Here is a 19,293-nt window from a genome sequence, read left to right on the forward strand (position 1 = left end):
GTTGATATCTGGCCTTGCCGAGGGATTGATCTTCCCTTGGCTATGAAGCGCATTTCAAAGATTGATGGAGCTCGTTGACGGGGTTGCAGTGGCAGACGTGTCTTATATATTTGGACGATATCATTGTCTTCAGCCGCACATTTGAGGAACATTTAACACGGCTGGAGACAGTGTTCACGAGGATGCGCTCTGCGAATTTAAAATTTAAACCAAAGAAATGCCACCTACTGCAACGGTCCGTCCGTTATCTGGGGCACATTGTGAGTGCTGAGGGGGTGTCCACGGATCCGGAAAAGACGGCGTGCGTCCGGGATTGGCCGACTCCGGCCACCGTGGGGGATGTTCGGAGGTTTTTGGGATTTGCCTCGTATTACCGAAGATTTGTGCCGGGTTTTGCGACGATTGCGAGGCCCTTGCATCTCCTTACGGGTAAAGGACGGAAATTTGTTTGGGGACAGCCGGAAGAGGCGGCCTTTCGGAGTCTGCGTGATCTATTGGCTACGTCTCCGACATTGGATTATCCCGATTTTGATCGCCCTTTCATTCTTGATACGGACGCGAGTGACACAGGTAATGGGGCGGTATTATCACAGTCTAAAGGGGGCGTAGAGCGCGTCGTGGCGTATGGTAGCCGAGTCTTGTCGCCTGCGGAAACACGCTACTGTGTCACTCGTAGAGAACTTTTGGCGGTTGGTTTTTCCTACGGCAATTTCGACCGTACCTTTACGGTCGTTCTTTTATTGTGCGTACGGATCATGCGGCCTTGCAATATGCACTTAAAATGGACCAGCCATCGGGACAGTGGGCACGTTGGTTGGACACGCTACAGGCATTTTCCTTCCAAATTCAACATCGGAAGGGAGTGCGCCATGCGAACGCTCACGCACTTTCCAGATTACCAGGGCGCGCCCCTTGTAAATGTGCGTCGGGGACGCATAGGTGTTCGCCGATTCTAAACCCCCCTCAGCCGCTTACGTTGGCCGTCGAGAAGTCGGATACTCCGATGGAACCGGGACCGACTGACGGGGTTTTGAATCTGCCGCGGTCTGTCTGGATTCGGGAACAAATGATGGATGAGTTGTTGTTGTCCATGTGGAAGCGGTCTATGAGGGACAATGGGAGTCCGAGTACGGCTGTGGGGCCGCGAACCGCTCTCCGAGATGGTCTGCTTATGTGGCGAGAAGGGTTCCAGGAAAGCTGGCGTGTGGTGCTACCAACGTCCTTGCGATTCGAGTTGATTAGAACTCTCCATTGTGACACACTATTGCATTTAGGGGTGCAGAAGACTTTGTTGACGTTGCAACGTCATTATTTTTGGCAAGGCTGGTGTGTGTCCATCGCTGATGGGATAGTAAGGGAGGAGCATGGCCGAGTGCTGCTCATCCCCGAAATGGCACTAGCTGAGAGTATGGTAAATGGATGTTGCCGTGGGTTGACGACCACGGTGAGGGTTACGGCGAATTAAACGTTACCGCTGGGGAGCGTGGCTCTCTCCACGCGAGGGTGTGCGATTAGGGGTTTTGTTGGTTTGTTGAGAGTGACTGTGGGTACATGCTGTGTACGTCTGAGGTCTGTGCTGGTCCTCAAGGGAGGACTGCTGGTGGGTAAGAGCTGAAATTTTTTTTGTTGTTGTTGTTTTCACGTGTAAATAATATTGTTGTTAAAATGTACATACTGGGGCGTCCATCGCGGTTATTTGGGTAATTATTGGGGTTTTCTTAAGCGGGCCGGAATTACATCATCTCCACTACCCTGGGGCCGGGTGGCTGTCGTGTACGACATGCGGATGTGCGTTGTTGTGCTTTGTGTTGTTGTTGTTCTTGTTGTTATATTACATGCTTAGTGTCCTTTAAGGGGGAAGGTCGGTTCACCGCATTACGCTTTGGTATTGTTCAGCCGAGGTCGGCTGGGTTTTTTCTATGGGGGAGGGTGGTGTAATGCGGGCGAAAGCGACCTTCCGGATGTGACGTCACGAGGAGGCGGAGCCAGGTGACGTGGGTGAAAGGTTGGGGTCCTTAAGTGGGTAAACCGGAAAGAGAAGGCAGTCGGGTTGTGAATGGAAAAGGGTGAGGCCACGAGGGCGAACGAGAGGAGGGGGGCACCGCCGGCGAGCGGGAGCCGACCCCAGAGTACAGCCAGGAAGGCTGTGTGTTAGAGGCAGCGGTGTGGCTGCAGAGAGTCGCAGGAGCGACGAAGAGAGAGGAGAGTACAGCCAGGAAGGCTGTGTGTTAGAGGCAGCGGTGTGGCTGCAGAGAGTCGCAGGAGCGACGAAGAGAGAGAGAGACAGCACGAGGCTGTCAGCGCTGCGGAGTGAGCAGCAGCGATTACAGCCAAGGGGGCTGAGAGTGAGTAACAGCAGCGGAGCTGCTGTGGGGGCTGCAAGAGCGACAAAGAACAGCAGCGGGGCTGCTGATGGTGACTGGAGTGACATCGGAACCAGCACTGAGAGAATAAGAAGAGACAGCCGTGTGGGTAATACAGTACGGACAAAATAAATGACACTGAGACAGAGATCGTGGTCAAGTCTTTTATTACATTTGTACCCAGAAAATGGCGTCATGCTTCTCTTCGCCATTGTCCTACTATGAACCATGAGTGACTGAATTTAACCATTTTGGATCTTTGATTTAACTACGGAGTTCCCTTGTGAATTTTTTTAACCCGCTCACGATTCAGTATATTGTGTGCACGATTTATTATTTTACGCGCAAAAAATTATAAATTGTGCGCAAGAACTCATCATTCACACAAACAAATTGTGCATATAATTGAAATTTAATTTTTTTTACATGTTTCTATGAAGGTGCTCTGTACTAGCTCATTTTATTGTTTTAAATACTTCGTTTCAGTTTCAGTTAATTGAGTAATAGCCGCGCCGCCCGCTTCTGGCGCGGCGACTTCACCAGCCGCGATTCCTGTAACCGGGACCACGGATCCCGGGGTCGGCAGGTCCTGGGTCACCGCCTCATCATCGTCGGAAGACGCAACAGGTGGGTTCTTCTTCTTGAGATGCTGGGACATTTCTCTTTCCGTTGTATGTTTCCATTTCCAGAAGAACCACTTCTGACTCCAATGTAAGACACGACTCCCACAACGACTCTGGACTGGTGTCTTTTATTTAACAGAATGTCTGCACAGCTTCGCGCTCTCTCTCTGGGTTCTCTCACTTCCGCCGCTGCTTTGACGATCCGTCCCCGTCAGCTGCTGCGGCACGCCTTACTCTCTCTCTCCGTTCCCGCCACTTGCTGGCAGCGTGCCCGGAGGAGAGTCTGCTTCGCTGGAGGTTCGCCACGTGGTCGTTGGTGAGGAGAGGTAGAGCGGCGATCCAGCCCGGACCCGAGGCTTCCCACATCAACCTCGAGTCCTCTCCTGCTTCCGCTTATATGCCCCCCGGCGGAGCTAAGCTCCGCCTACCACCACGCCCCCTCCTGGAACCTTCTGGATGGTTCCCATATATTCCCCGTAGCTCCGCCCGTTACCTTTGGCCAAGTTCGAATCCCTACTCCAGATTGGATACCGGTTACTCAGCGGTGGCCATGCAGATGTCCCCTGTAACCCCCCAGGTGGCGCTCTCTCATTACAATAGTCATCAAATAATCATAGAATAGCTAATCAAATCATTCATGAATTTAACGCTATCTATTTAAAATATTTAATATATTCAGGCTGGCCATTCTTTTAATCATGACTCAAATCATAATTCAAATATAAACATTTATAAAATGGAATAATTAAATTTTATATTGCACCAATAAAATCTCAAATATAAAGGACTTCGCCGACAACACTGCTGGGTCTCCGTCTCTCTTTATTCTCATTGACGCTCCCACTCCGCTGGTCCCGACAGCGGACCAGCTACTCCTCACGCGCGCCCCGCACGCGCCCTTCCGTCAGTCGCACTGCTCCCCGCTCCCACACACCGTTGGCCGACGGTGTGCTCGAAGCTCCTCCAGCCACGTGGCTGATGGCGCGGGTACCCTCCGGCCACCCAACGTGGTCCAGCTTCGTGACTCCACCAATTAACCAGGAGCCCTTCCTGGATTCCACCTATATTTCCTTCCACCACGTGGTCCTGTCTTCTCCCTCTCACCACGCCCTTCACCAAAAATTTCAAGATCCCGACCTCCGCATAGCGCCTTGCTGGCTCCGCCCTTAGGTTCCGCCCCTGCTCTCCTCGCATCCGATTGGACCGGAGGTGAGCAACGGACCTTCACATACGCCCCCATACTGGGCCCCGCCCCCAATACCCTGGGCCATATGATTGGCCCAGAGCCGAGCAGCGAAACCCCGCTTATGCTCGCATTACACGTGCTGGCATATCCTACAAAGAGCAGAAAAGTTTACCAAGAAGAACTGGTTCAAAATTGGAATGAAATGTTAAAGTTGATCATTGTTTGCAAGAATTAAAGGGGGTTTCCACCACAAGAAAAGGATCACTTCTTACGTTTTGGGATAAACAAACATCATCTGCAGATTTAAAAAAAAAAGTGCCTGTCGAAATACCTCAGAATTCTGTATTGCGGTCTGATGGACAAGTGACCGATGCTCAGGCTGATGATTCAGCGCCTAGTACTAGCAATTCAGCAACATCAAGAATTACTACAGCCCAGCTGCATTTGCAGTCACATATTGATATTTTGAATTCTGATCTGGTCGGCTTGTACGAACGCCAAAAACGTGGAATGCTTACACAGCAATAGGATGTCGAACTGACAGAGAAGAAGAAGTAGAAGAAGAAGAAGAACAATAAGAAGAAGAAGAAGAAGAAGAAGAAGAAGAAGAAGAAGAAGAAGAAGAAGAAGAAGAAGAAGAAGAAGAAGAAGAAGAAAAAAAATTGAATTGGAAAACCAGTTGACGAAGAATAAGGGTGATCAAAAAAGAGCACACAAAGCAAGAGATGAAAATAAAATAAAATTAAATGCTCTGTTTGAAGAGAATCCAGACCTATGCACATCTCTGAACGTCAGAGCCAAGACTGATCGGCCGAAAATTGAGGAAGATCAGCCTTCATTACTGGAAGCTATTGTGGATATTGCTATGCATGGATCGGCATCGCATGAAAGAAGGCAGAGCGATGTGTACAGAAGCATAAAGACATTAGATCAGCTGCATGAATAGTTGAAGATAGATGGCTTTACAATCAGTAGAAGTGGGCTCTACCTTCGTCTTTTGCCGAAGCACAGTTCATCTCTTGAAGGGCAGCGTGATGTGTCAACGGTCCCTGTGAAACTCATTAGAGCAAAGAACGATCACCATGCCAAACATATCGACGGTTTGTTTTGTACGGCAACAATAAGGCACTTGGAAGAGTTGGCGTCCATGCTAGGACTGAACGATGTGAGCTTTGTGAGTCAAGACGACAAAGCTCGTGTTCCAATAGGGTTGACCGCTGCTAACAAGCAAAGTCCATTACTGATGCACGTCGAGTAGAGAGTCAGTCTGCCTGGCCATGACTGGGTTGTGGCCGCAGGACACAAGCTAATTCCTTCGGGCGGTCTATGCCGGAATCCAAATTCAGTCTAATGGTCGAGGAAACCGAGAAGCTGTTGGTTATTCGGGACCGACCTACATAGCAATCAGATCTGGAAAACACTCGTCATCAACATCATTCAGCCATGGATTTTATTTCGAAAAATGTCTTACTCTCGAGGAGTTTGACGTCACTACATGGAGTGGTATTGATTGATTGATTGGTCAAACCAATTTTAGTGTCGACAGTTGATGGTGACCCGGACGAGAACCCGAGATACCAAAAAGTGATTAAGGTTGCAGTCCACCACTTTCTTCAGCACGATTTCGATGCTTTATTCCTCGCTACCAACGCGCCAGGAAGAAGCACATTTAATAGCGTCGAGAGAAAAATGGCGCCACTAAGTAAGGAACTTACTGGATTGATATTACCACATGACCACTACGGTAGTGATTTGAACGAAAGAGGTATTACCATCGATGCTGATTTAGAGAAAAACTATTTTAAGTTTGCAGGAAACACTCTATCCGAAATTTGGTCACAGTTGATTGTCAATAATTTTCTGACAGTGGCTGAATACATCGAGCCAACAAAATTTGAGCCCCAGGAACAAAATCTCTTGTCCAATGATCAGAAATGGTTCGACGTCCACGTACGAAAAAGCCAATACTTGACACATTGTAAAATGCACCGACAACAAGTGCTGTTTGAAACCAATAAGCTCCTATTTTAGTGTGGTAACATACAGATTTCTTCCTCCTCCTTTGCCAGTTGTTCAAACAAGCGAAGGTCTTAAAATTATAGAACGAACAACAGATGGAGCATCTCATAAATTCCCATCTCTGTTTGCAGCACAATGTTTGAAAGTGGATGACATCCTTCCACGCTCTTCAAATCCTCATAGGTCGATTCCATATGACTTGTATTGTCCGTCAATACAATCTCCGTGCTTAGCTATAGGAATTAGTCATGCTGCGCAGCCACTCCGTAACACACAAACAGGAATTCAATTATTACTCTGCCCAAACGCTGCACGTCAGCAACGTGAACTAATGGTTGTAATTGAGAAACGAAGAAAATGGAGAGAGTGCAGATTGGATAGACGAAGAAGAGCTTGATATCCATTCCACAGGATGAAGAGATCCATGCTCTCCCTATTTATTCCATAAAGGAGCATTTTGCTTCTCCATGAGAGGATGGAGAAGCATAAATGTTGTACACTTTTTTGAATGATTGTTAATAAACATTTGGATTCTAATGATTTTACCAGGGCATTTCATTCTGTGGAATGAATATGTGATTGTTATAATTGTACTTTCCATTTTGCTTCGTTTTACTACAAAGTTTCAAATATTTTTTAATAGCTATAATTACTTTTAATCTTTGATAATTAAAAGAGAATTTGAATATATTCTAAACATCTGCAGTTTTAGTTGGACGATTAATATTTTCAAGTGAATATTATGCAAAATTTCATCTTTCCAACGCCTCCTTTTTAGTAAATGTTTTCTCCTACAACATCAGAGTGCAGCGCCACATTAAATACGCACTACAATGACAATAGTTTAAAGTGATTTGAAGCATGTTTTATTTTCAAAATGGAAATATGGTTTGGGGTGGGGGGCAGAGCTTTGTGACGTCATATTTGAGGGGGGGTCTGACTTTTTGTGATGACGTGTGACGAGGGGGGGGGTCAAAAATCGGCCAAAATCGCGTGACTTAATTTATGGACGGCCCCTACATACATACCACGTGACCGGAGCAAAACACTAATTATTAAAAATATAATTGTTATAGTAAATAAATAATTAACACATTCATATATTACATATTTAGTAATATGTTTACAGTCTTTTGTACTGTACGTCTTCAGCCATGTGTCGAGCGGAAGTGTAGTGGTTACGGCACTGCAAACCAGGCCACCCGTTAAATTCCTGCTCATGGCCAATATCAGTGACGATTATCTGAACCAAATCCCTTACTCGGGAGACAACGGCGGATGTACCAGCCGCGTGTACGGTATACGCCTTAATAGGTGCTCGCTAACAGCACTTGCCCTAAACGTCTGTTAAGGCTATACAGGGGATCTTTTTATATGATAGGCCACACGCTTGCGGTCACGTGGTACGTATGGCTCTCGGGCCACGCTTAAAGAATCACCGTAAGGTGCTGGAGTCACTTCGATTTCTATTATGCTGTATTTCGAGAATTTGCTTGTGTTGACCAAATCCTGATGAAATTATGCACTCATAGAAGGTCGTGTGGCTGTTAGGATGTAAAAATGCTTCATTTGTGGAAGAACATATATGGGAAGGAGGCATATTGCCTGCTGATTTATAAAGTTACTTAAAATTCACAACAATTACGCTCGGTGATATTTATCTGTTACGTGGGCTGACAAATCCAAAGCACTAAGGTCCCCGCATCTTCCACTGTAGATCAAACCTGCACACTTTTCTCAAAAAGCCTAGGTAAACGGTGATTTTTACAGGAACAATGGGAAATTATTATTTCAATACTCAGGGCATAATTGTATGTTACATTTTCACCAGATCTGTTCTAATTGGCTAGAGGATTTGTTGACAATAATCCGTTTTGTGCCTCAGAAATCCTGTCACATGGACAAACACGGAGCTGCTAATCTGTGTCTGGCAGCAGTAGCATTCATAACCCTATACGCAAACACCCAAGACTAACATGACCATGTGATGAGGGTTGTGCCACCTGACATCTGTGTTCGGGTATCAGAAATTGATTTGTACCAAGATCTGCTAATGGTATTGTCTTGAACTTTATTGCATACCTCGACTGGCGGAGAAATATATCTAGGTTTGGTACGCAAGCGACAATGTGGCGATCCTACTTGTGGTCAATTAACAAAACAAACAGAAAGTTATATTTTGGCTTAGTAGAATTGAATCAGCCTACATGTATAAAAATCACATCGATAAAAATAATCATCAAGAATATAAGTAACTATTACACAAGCAGGTAATATGTCTCCTTTACATATCTGTCCCTCCATAAAAAAAAAAGTAATTTCACATCCCATCGGCCACACCACCTTCTGGGAGTGCATAATTTTAGCAGCATTGGATTAACACAAACAAACTCTAAACTGGTTTCGACATTGAGAGTCCGATCAGCAGTCAGATTTGCTTGAACCGATATGATTGAACGGCCAGATGTTATAGGAAAGTATACTATACTTTATCACTTTTATTTATGTGCAGACAAATATTGGAAGGAGGCATATGGTTTGTTGATATATTTTGTCACAGTATCAGGGTCACTTCAGGACATCTTTCCATTAAACAGATTATACTCTAAGGTCTTTGTGTAGTTATGTAACGAGTAACATTCCTTGTACACAGTACCTCATTGAATGCGTCAAGAACTCCTTGGAGATTTTAAACCCAAGATATGGTGCTTTCGGGCTTACATCGCTTGGCCAAGTGGTGCAGTGGTAACACTTCTGCCTTTCAACAAGAAGTGTCTGAGTTCGATTCCCGACTTTAATTTTTTCTCTATGTGGAGTCTGTATATTCTCCACCTGTTCTGCATGAGTGTCCTGCGGGATCTCTGCTACAGCTAAACATGCACACAATGTCACTGGTATTGGCCAAACTTCCTCATGCTGAAAGATTACCTGGAAATTACTCAATCGGGACTACACACAGCAGCTACCAACGCCCCCCTATTGCAGTGACGTGGCCCAGCCGCTTGTGGGAGAGGTTCACAGTTCGAATCTAGCAGTTATTACTGAACATGTGTAGTGATGTTTAATGGATCACTACGACGCGTAGCGCTAAGTGCTGTAGAACAAGGAAATATGGGTGCAGAGGCAAGCACACCGTGCAGTACTAGGGGCGTGGTACCGGGTGCTAGCAGAGAGAGGCAAATGAGTCCTCCCAACAGAGTAGGGGATTGCAGCCAATCCGCCAGCGCAGCGAGTAATTGCCACATAATTGGTCACTGGGGAGCATGGTACGGGCTGCTGGCGGAAGGGGGCATATGAGGACGAGTCACCCCGGCATTGGGTGAAGCACGTGATGGGCCAGGGTGAGGAATTTGGGGGAAAGGTGACCGAGGGGACACGGGAAGAGTAGCCAGGAATCATCTAGAGAGTTCCCGAAGGGGGCATGGTTAAGGGCGGAGCCGGGCAGGTGGGAGGTGTAAGGTAATCTGGAACCTTCGGGAATGTTCCAGAGGGAGGCGCGGCCGAGCGTGGAGCCAGGCCACGCTGAGGGGGATAAAAGGGAAGCCCCAATCGAATATCGGGGCTGTCTGCAGGTGAAGTGGAACCCAAGTGCTACATCTTTGTCTTCGTCTCCATCTCCGACGTCGTGGATCAGACAGCACGTTGGCTGTTCTGACCCGGTTATAGTTACCCCGTGTGCGCAAGAGATAAGCGTGTTATCGTCCCGTGTGTAACGAGTGTAAGAGTTAAGTGCATGGTAGTCCCGTGTGTAACAGTGTTATGTAGTGTAGAATAAACGTTGTTGCCTCCTAAATAATGTCTCCGAAGTGACTCACTACACATGTAAGAACAGTAAAAATACTACGCGCCATCTGCTGGACTGTAAGGATTCCGTGACATCATTCACACGGGTGGGTCGTGTATCAGCGTCATGCAAAATCAACCGCAAATGATTAAATTTGAACATGCAGCTATCTTGCCCCCCCACCCCCCTCCCCCAATGCAAACACTAGGCAGAGCTCCCCTGAAAAAATATTCTTTAGATTCAGGCTTTTCTGGGTGAACAACAGACTCATAATAGTCTGAACCCTGTATGATTTTGATATATCTGTAGTGGGTTCACGTGAGCGACACCCTTGATTTTGGAGGCAACACGTTTATTCTATGACCACAACGGGGTAACTACATAAACGTAACAACAGGATAACTAGATTATAAGCTTTCATGACTGCAGCAATTACTTTTTGGTTCTTTCGGTAAAGACACGTAGAAAGAAAATAAATTAAATAATAATAGAATACGAGGTTTCGATTGCAACACAAGCAACCATCATCAGGTAAGAATGAATGAGAAAACATAGTTAACTTAAAAAAGAAATCATTATAGATTAGAAGTTTTCGTGACTGCAAGGGTCCATACTCTTTTTTTTCGCTAAAATAACGTATTTTACTTTTTTACCTACGTGATTTTTGAAATATAATGAAATACAACACAGAGAGTCGGCTAACACAACAGTCAACACCCTATCTGGTTGATTACGTTCTTGCAAAGATTGCTAAATTTGAGAGAGAGACAAAACACAGACACGGAGACATATATACATACACACAAGCAGATAGAGACACACATAGAGACACAGAGAGAGACACTGTTTGTCTATGTTGTGACACTTTTTTGCTGATTGGCCGTGTCAGGTGGTGGAGAGTTACGACACATTTATAAATAATGCGATCTAACCCAAAACGTTTATTATTAATAATATTGCTCACGACAACCTGCGTGTTAAATATACACAACCATACACCATAAGCATGTCACTACCCGCGAGTACAAGAAGAACCCAGTTCAACCGGTAATACAATCCGGCTTGTGTGTGTGACCACTAACAGATGGAACAGGGATAAATAGGAACCGGATGGACTTTGAATGGGTCCTCGTCGCCGGACCCCCAGGCAGGGTGGGAGCGGGCTCCCCAGGGGTCCCGGGGATGGCTTGAAGATGGCCTAACGGGCGCGGCCCCTCCCGAGAAGAAAAAGGAGAACCAACAAGAGGAGAAGGAGTGGGTGACAGCCGCTCCACTCTCCTCAATCCACATTCGGTCAGTGCAACCGGCGACTCCAAGGGTGCTGGGATCCTGTGGGCGGAAAACAAAAAATCCCCAGAGGCACAACCTCAGCGGACACACGACCCAGCTCATCGGACACATCAGACACCCGGCCCTTGGGTAGTGGAGATGAAGGGATCCCGCAAGGCGGAAAAAATGGTTTCAGTCGCAACGAATGTACAAACCAACGCCGGCGACCGAACTGAATCCACATACATTGTGGCCTTTTAACCTCTATCACTTCGACCATGCCCTGCCATGGTTGATATAATTTAGGGGACGTACCCACCGGCACTTGGGGGCAGTATAACCAAGCCTTATCCTCCGGTTTCCATTTAGTTCCAGATTCACGGAGCCCCACTAGCCTTTCATTAGCAGCTTGCCGCAAGGCTGAATTCCCTCGAGAAGCCTCTCGTGTGTCAGATAACCACTTAAGGGTAGGATGCATAGGGCCAGGTATCTTTTTCTTACTCCGCTCCGTGTTTAATATAACTTCAATTGGGAGGTCCCGTTCCTTCCCGTACATAATAAAAAATGGTGAGAATCCGGTAGAAGCGTGAGGGGCCATTCTATAGGCCACGAGAACCCCCGGAACGTGCAAGTCCCAGTCGGACTGGGCTTCATTAACCTACTGACACAACATAGACGTCAGGGTCCTGTGTAATCGTTCCACCATCCCATCAGTCTGGGGGTGATAGGGCGAAGTCCGAACTGCCTAATAGATCACACACTTTCTTTAACAATTTCGATGAAAATGTTTTGCCTTGATCAGTAAGGAGGTGCTCCGGGGCCCCCTTATCAAACACATATCCATGAAGGAATGCTTCCGTAATAGTCACAGCCGACTGGTCTGGCAGTGGCCAGGCCATTGGCCTGCGAGAAAGATATTCCACCCCCACACATAAATATTTATTACCCTGCGGGGTGGTGGGGAACGGCCTGAGGATGTCGAGCGTGACGAGTACGTTTATCTGGGGCACACCAATAAATTGCAACGGTGGACGGCCCATTCTCGGTGGGGTTTTTTGGCAAGCGCATTCCACACACCCTTTCAACACATTGTACACATCCCCCGACATTTTCGGGCCAGAAGAAATAAAGTCTGAGGGTTGACAATGTTTTCTGCACTCCAAGGTGCATCAATAGTTCGTGTGCAGCCCAAATAACTTTACCCCGTAGAACAGTGGGCACTACAATGCTATAGCGTTGCATTTCTCTGTCCCATTTCATCAACAGACCCCCTTTGCGAATCACAGGGGACAACTATCATCGGCTCCTCCCACCCTCTATTCTCCCAACGCGGCGCCTCTGCTTGAATAATGAGGTATCCTCTGCTTGGATTCGTCCCCATTCAGTATGCGTGAGGCTGATAGTATTGTCGCATGCGTCGGCAGTATCGCGGGGTGGAATGTCCACAGACGCCACAACAGTATGAGGCAAATTCTTTGGGACTTTTGGTAAAGTCACGTAGATAGGTTCAAAGAAAATAACACTAACTATGACGTTTCGATCGCAACAGAAGCGTTCATGATCAGAAAAAGGGGGTTAGCCTCTAAAGGCAAACTGTTTATAAAGGTGTAGTGAGTCATTCAGAGACACTGTTTAGGAGGCAACAACGTTTATTCTACACTTTACACAACACCGTTCCACACGGAACTAAATACACCTATTCTCACTCTTGTTGCGCATAGGGCCACAATACACCTATTTCTCTTGCATACGGGATAACTATAATCGAGTCCGAGAAGCCACATGCTGAGTGACCCACGATGTCGAAGACGGGGACGAAAACGTAGCACTTTGGTTCCACTTCCCCTGCAGAAAACCCAGATCTGTGATCAGGGCTTCCCTTTTATCTCTCACGGCATGGCCTGGCTCCGCCCTCGGCCGCGCCCTACGTCCACAATATTCACAACGGTTCTAGGCTACACCACACCTGTTCCCTCTCTGGCTCCGCCCTTAAACACGCCTCTTTCTGGAACTCTCTAGACTCTAGAGTCTAGACGTTCTCAGCTACTCCCCCCGTGTCCCTTCGTTCACTTTTGGCCCACGTTACTCATCCCGGCTCATCACGTACTTAACCTGGTGCCTGGGTGACTCATCCTCACATGGCCCCTACAACCAAACGCCCACTACCACACTCTTTCAGTGGCGCACTCTGTGGTGATTCCCTGCGGCGCTGGTAGAGGCTGGAATCCCCTCCTCTGTCGGTAGAACTCATCAGGCTTCCTCATGCACCCAGTACCATGCCCCTAGTGGCCCACTGAATGGTACTGCATGGTATGTTTGCCTCTGCTCCTGTTTCAACGGCACTTGGCGCTACACGCCGTAGTGATCCATTTAACATCACTACAAAGGTTTGAAATGGGTGTAGCCCAAGTGTCAACAGCATGGGCAGGGCAGCTAATGGTAATGTAAGTGATGGTACTCATAGCGGGCAACAACGGCACTGGTAGTGAGCTTCGAGCTAATAAAGGGCTACTGCTAGTTGTGATGGTAGTAGTGGGCATCCACCAATTAAAGGGCTGCCAAGTTTAAAATGGCAACATTGCAGCCAGTTATGACTTAAACTGGTTGATAACGTCCTTCCAGTGATTGCTGAGTTTGTACCCATCTTCTCGGTTGAAGTTATGTCTATGTCTGTATATATGGATGGCTTCATGAACAAATCTCTGTTGATAGCCAGGGGGTTTTCAAAGTACCTTAATCTTAGAGAAATCAATTTCGTATGAGCTCACCGCATTAAAACAATGATCAGCCATGGCCGAGGTATTGGTTCTACCATCTTCTTGGTTCTTGGTTCTTTCTTTCGGTAAAGTCACGTAGAAGGAAGTAATAAAATAATATAACTTCCCTTCCCTTCTACGTGACTTTACCGAAATAACCAAGAAGATGAATCCCTGCAGTCACGAAAGCTTTAAATCGAACAAAAATGGTTCTACCATGTTTCAGATCTGCTTTATGTTCACGAACATGGTCCGAGACATGTCGCTTAGTTTCCCCAATGTAACTACTGCCGCAAACACAGCATTAAAACAATGATCAGCCATGGCCGAGGTATTGGTTCTACCATCTTCTTGGTTCTTGGTTCTTTCTTTCGGTAAAGTCACGTAGAAGGAAGTAATAAAATAATATCACTTCCCTTCCCTTCTACGTGACTTTACCGAAATAACCAAGAAGATGAATCCCTGCAGTCACGAAAGCTTTAAATCGAAAAAAAATGGTTCTACCATGTTTCAGATCTGCTTTATGTTCACGAACATGGTCCGAGACATGTCGCTTAGTTTCCCCAATGTAACTACTGCCGCAAACACAGCTTAGTTTGTAGACACCGGGGTATTGCATGTCAGGGACCACATCCTTCACAGATGAGATCAGATCACGCATTTTATGTACTGTGTTAAATTGAACCTGGATCTTGTGTTTGCTCATGATTTTGGAAATATTTTTGGTGACCCCTGCTATGTATGGCAAGGTGATGGGTTTCATTGGGTCCTCAGATGGTTCTTTCCCAACGGTTGGGGTGGTAGCTTTATGGATTGTGAAGTCTGAATATCCATTCATCTTGAGAGCTTGGTGTACGTGTTCCAGTTCACTGGCTAGGTGATGACGGTCGGAAATACATCGAGCTCTATAGTGTAGAGTTTTAATCAGGGAATTCTTCTGGGATGGATGGTGATGGGAGTCTGGTTTTAGGTAGGCATCCATATGGGTGGCTTTCCTGTAGACAGAGTGGCCCATTGAGCCATCTGGTCTCTCTTAGATTAAAACATCCAAGAATGGTAGCTTGCCATCCTTATCCACCTCCATGGTGAATTTGATGGCTGGGTGTATGGAATTGATGTGGTTGTGGAATTGATTCAGAGCTGGTCAGCCATGTGGTTAGATGAAGCTACCAAGAAGCTACCATTCTTGGGCCACTTACATTAACATTAGCTGCCCCGCCCATGCTGCTGACACTTGGGCTACGTCCATTTCAAACCTTTAGAAACAGTTTGCCTTTAGAGGCTAACCACCTTTTCCTGACGACGACTGCTTGTGTTGTGATCTAAACATCATAGTTCTTGTTATTTTCTTTGAATCTATCTACGTGACTTTACCGAAAGACCCAAAGAATATGAATTCCTGCAGTCACAAAAGCTTTAAGTCAAGTATGAGGCAACCCTGTTTCCGCGGGTTTACAATGCCCTTCTCCCATGAGACATGCACACCGATTCCTTGGTGACAGTCTCGACAGTGCATTTGCATTACCGTGGCAAACATCTTTTCTGTAGTAGACCGTAAATGAGTAGTCCTGAAGGACCTCTAGCCACCGGGAAAGCTGCCCGGACGGTTGTTCAACCCGCAACCCATACCGGAGAGCTTCATGATCCGTGCATATCTCAAACCCTCTGCCATTCAGATACGGACGGTATTTTTGTATAAAATACACAATGGCCAACAACTCTCAGCACGTCATGCAGTAGCACTGCTCTGCTGGATGGAGCCGCGTGGAGCCCCATCAGGAGGCGGTTAAATTCAAACAACCCTTGGGTTGTACGAAACGAAGTCTTAGGTTTAGAACTTCCTTCCAGCCATGGCGGAGGTATTAGTCCTGCCGTGTTTCATGTGTTTCACGGCAGGACTAATACCTCCGCCGTGGCTGACCATTGCTATAACGCTGTGGGCTCTCATATTGTTTTTTTCCGAGACCAAGGTGCTCTGCAAAACGTCAGGCTACTATCAAAGGTTTGTTAATTAAGCCATCCAGATATATAAACATTGACATAACTTCAACCGAGAAGATTGAGCAATCATTGGAAGGATGTTATTAACCAGATAAAACCTTAACTGCTTTATAGTTTGCCTTCATTTCCGCATCTCCAGTTTTTTCAGCCTCCTACCCCCAGCCTCGCTCACTTCCCAGCCCCGGCATTTTGTCGTGCTCGTGTCGGACCTTGCAGCTCTCGACTCCCCCTACCCCACACCCCCACCCTCTCTATCTCTCCTCCCTGGCTCCTCCCCCCTCTTTTCCCTATATATAGCCTCTTGTTACAAGGAGCCCTTTTGCCCACTTCAGCAATTGTTTATTGCTGTGGTTATCCCACCTGATGACGGACGCTTGTGTTGCGCCCGAAATGTCGTGATTTAATTTGTTTTATTTTATACCTACGTGACTTTACCGAAAGAACCAAAAAGTATGGATCCCTGCAGTCACGAAAACTTCAAATCTAGATAGTTGTTGCTGTAGCTTTGTTTTGTAATTTGTGCACTAACCAATCCGAAAAGTCATCTGCCTGAGCCGATTTGCTCTGCAGGGAATTTAATAATTTGTTTTTTTTATTTATATTTGCAATATTTTCGATTCTTAATGTTTTTTCGTTGATTTCTCAACTTCACCATTGTATTTTGTTTTGCTTTTGTCTATTGGTGACCCAGGTCACTTGGAAATGAGACTATCCTGGTCTCTTTAGTACTAAATTGGTTAAACGAAATAAATACAAATATAATTTCTCCACTACCATATTATCCAACAACATATTTTACCTCGACGTCACTCTGGACTCCACTTATTCTGCGACGGCCACACCAAATACATAAGCACATCTTGTAATTACCAACTCATTTACGTCCACACATCTTTACCGGAATCGCCAATAGCCTTACCTACAACAGTCGGGTCTCGCCTTGGCAATTGCAACTATATCCCTGTTCGATTTTTATCAACCTCAAATAAATTCCAACGCATTCTGTGTGCCTGCTAGGTGCCGGGCCACCAGACACATCCAGTGCGGTTACTCCCATTAGACCTGCAACCATATCGACTAGTTGTAGGAGAGGCGAGATTAAATCGCCCTGAACTCGCGAATATTGATGCTCAACCTCGCTTCCTCGGGCGACCATACATCCTGGGTTGCCCAGTGCAAACAGTTCGCTCCCCAGGCCTTCAGGGTGGCATCCATTTACATGGTGACTTGCTTGTGAAAGAACCTGGCAATATATCACCACTGAACGCGATAAGGGCACGAACTGGCCTATATTTGCCCACAAGGAATCCCAGTGTTCCAGGAGACACCACTGCAATGCTCTTTATGTGAAGGAGGGGCCCACGGGACCATGGCGACTGCCAACGAAATGTATGCACGAAGTCGTGGATTCGATCCTGACCCCGATGCCTATATATTTGGAGCTTGCATGTTCTCAAGTGGATTTTTCTTCGGGTCCTCCGGTTTTCCCCTCTACATTTAGAAACATGCGTATTTGGCTGCCATAAATGATATAATTTGTTGGAAGCAACGATCTGAGGGGCTTCAGCGATGTGCTGCTTAAACATGCGTGAGTTATGATGTGTTAAGCCTGTCGGCTGCGTCCTCATCATCCTCAACACAAGGACGTGGCCGAGTCATCATCCTCAATCCCGATGCCTCTGGGCTACGCGAGGCACTGAAACGGCGGTGTGAACCAAAACACGGCAACAGGCCCCGCGCCTGTGGCCCCTTACAATAGGCGCCGATGGCACTCGACACGGCGCCCACCCCATCCCAGTAGCCCGGGTCACCGCTGGTGCGCTCATGCCAGCAGGATCTCCGCCCTGTCCTATTTTGACCCGGAGCTAGCCTCGGCTGACGACAGAGCCCTCGCCAGAGGAGCCATCCCTTGCCCTCTTGTGTATGGGGACCGGGAGCGTCCACGGTCTGCCGATCGGGGAACACTTGGTGCGGGCCCGGAGCACACGCCATTTGCGGCCTGCTGACCGCGTGGTAGCCCTGTCATCAGATATCCTATGTGCGCAACATGCATGTCATCTTAGTCACAGGAGCTGTGCTGCAGTGCTCCCGGACGGCATTGCTGAGTGGTACACGCAGACTCACGCTCCGCTGCAGTCTGCTGATCTTCGGCGGGCCTGGTGGCCGACCCAATGGCAACGGCCACTACACGGTCCCTCTCCCCCCCCCGGGTAAGGCTGAAAAGCCCGAGACTGGGACCCCACGCTCCGAGCTCGATGTGAGCTAGGTGGCACTGGCCTCCTCTCCACTGCAGCTCCTATCCACCGATGGTGATTTTATGCCACGCATGGCGATTTTGTGCCACGTGTGTAACCTATTGGCTGGATGGCAATACCCTGTGCATTGCACGCAGTGCTACCGTCTCCGTCGTGCGCTACGCCACGACAGTGAAAGCAGTGTCCATGGATGTCTCCTCCTCACAAGGATTGAACAACAGCTGCGACACCAGCTCTTGCCATCGACGCTATTTGGCTGCGACTCTTCATTATTAAAATTTACTCGGCGACCGTGCCCCCAAAAGAAACCTACTCGGCTATGCCGCGAAGGATATATAAATTAAATATTATCCCTAAGACGACAATGAAGATTCTAAGATACTGCTCCTACAGTAAATAATCACTCCTTTTATCTATCTAGGCAGGAGCTCAAGCTGAGCCCTGCACTGCCACGAGCATCCAGAATGGAACTGAGGTCGGGCAGTCATGTGTGGGGAGTGTGGGACCGTCCACTCTGCCCCAAGGGGAGTGGCAGGAGCGGTCCCTACCCGCCTCCTATCCATTACATCGAGACAATACCTTTATCTTTACACACTTATTTAACAAATATTAGTGTCTGGGTTCTGTGCTGCTGCAGAGGAACGAGTTTGTTAAGTATCATATTTCAGAAGATGACTAATTATCAATTCGGACCCAGGATACTACTCCCACCTCTCTGACTTGGCTTTCAGGCGACACTGAGCTTGGTTCCACGCCTCAAGAGTCATGCTCATTTATGTATGTGAAATACTGTGTGCATTATAACGTGCATAATTAGTATATAACGTAATCGGAGGAATCCATATGCGGTGAGTTGGATTCCATCTTCCGGTACGAAGTTGATACATGAGGCAATTTTCTCAAATCCCCTTCGGATCGTTGACCAGCGTTACACATCCGCATTCCGAGACTTTACAAAACAAGAAAACTCAAAACAGAAACCAGATAGACTCAACACGTGCAGTTTCGCAGCCAATTTTATGGTTCATAATTAATTT

The sequence above is a fragment of the Lampetra fluviatilis genome, chromosome 25 (genome assembly GCF_964198595.1).
Source record: "Lampetra fluviatilis chromosome 25, kcLamFluv1.1, whole genome shotgun sequence".
Classification (NCBI taxonomy): domain Eukaryota; kingdom Metazoa; phylum Chordata; class Hyperoartia; order Petromyzontiformes; family Petromyzontidae; genus Lampetra; species Lampetra fluviatilis.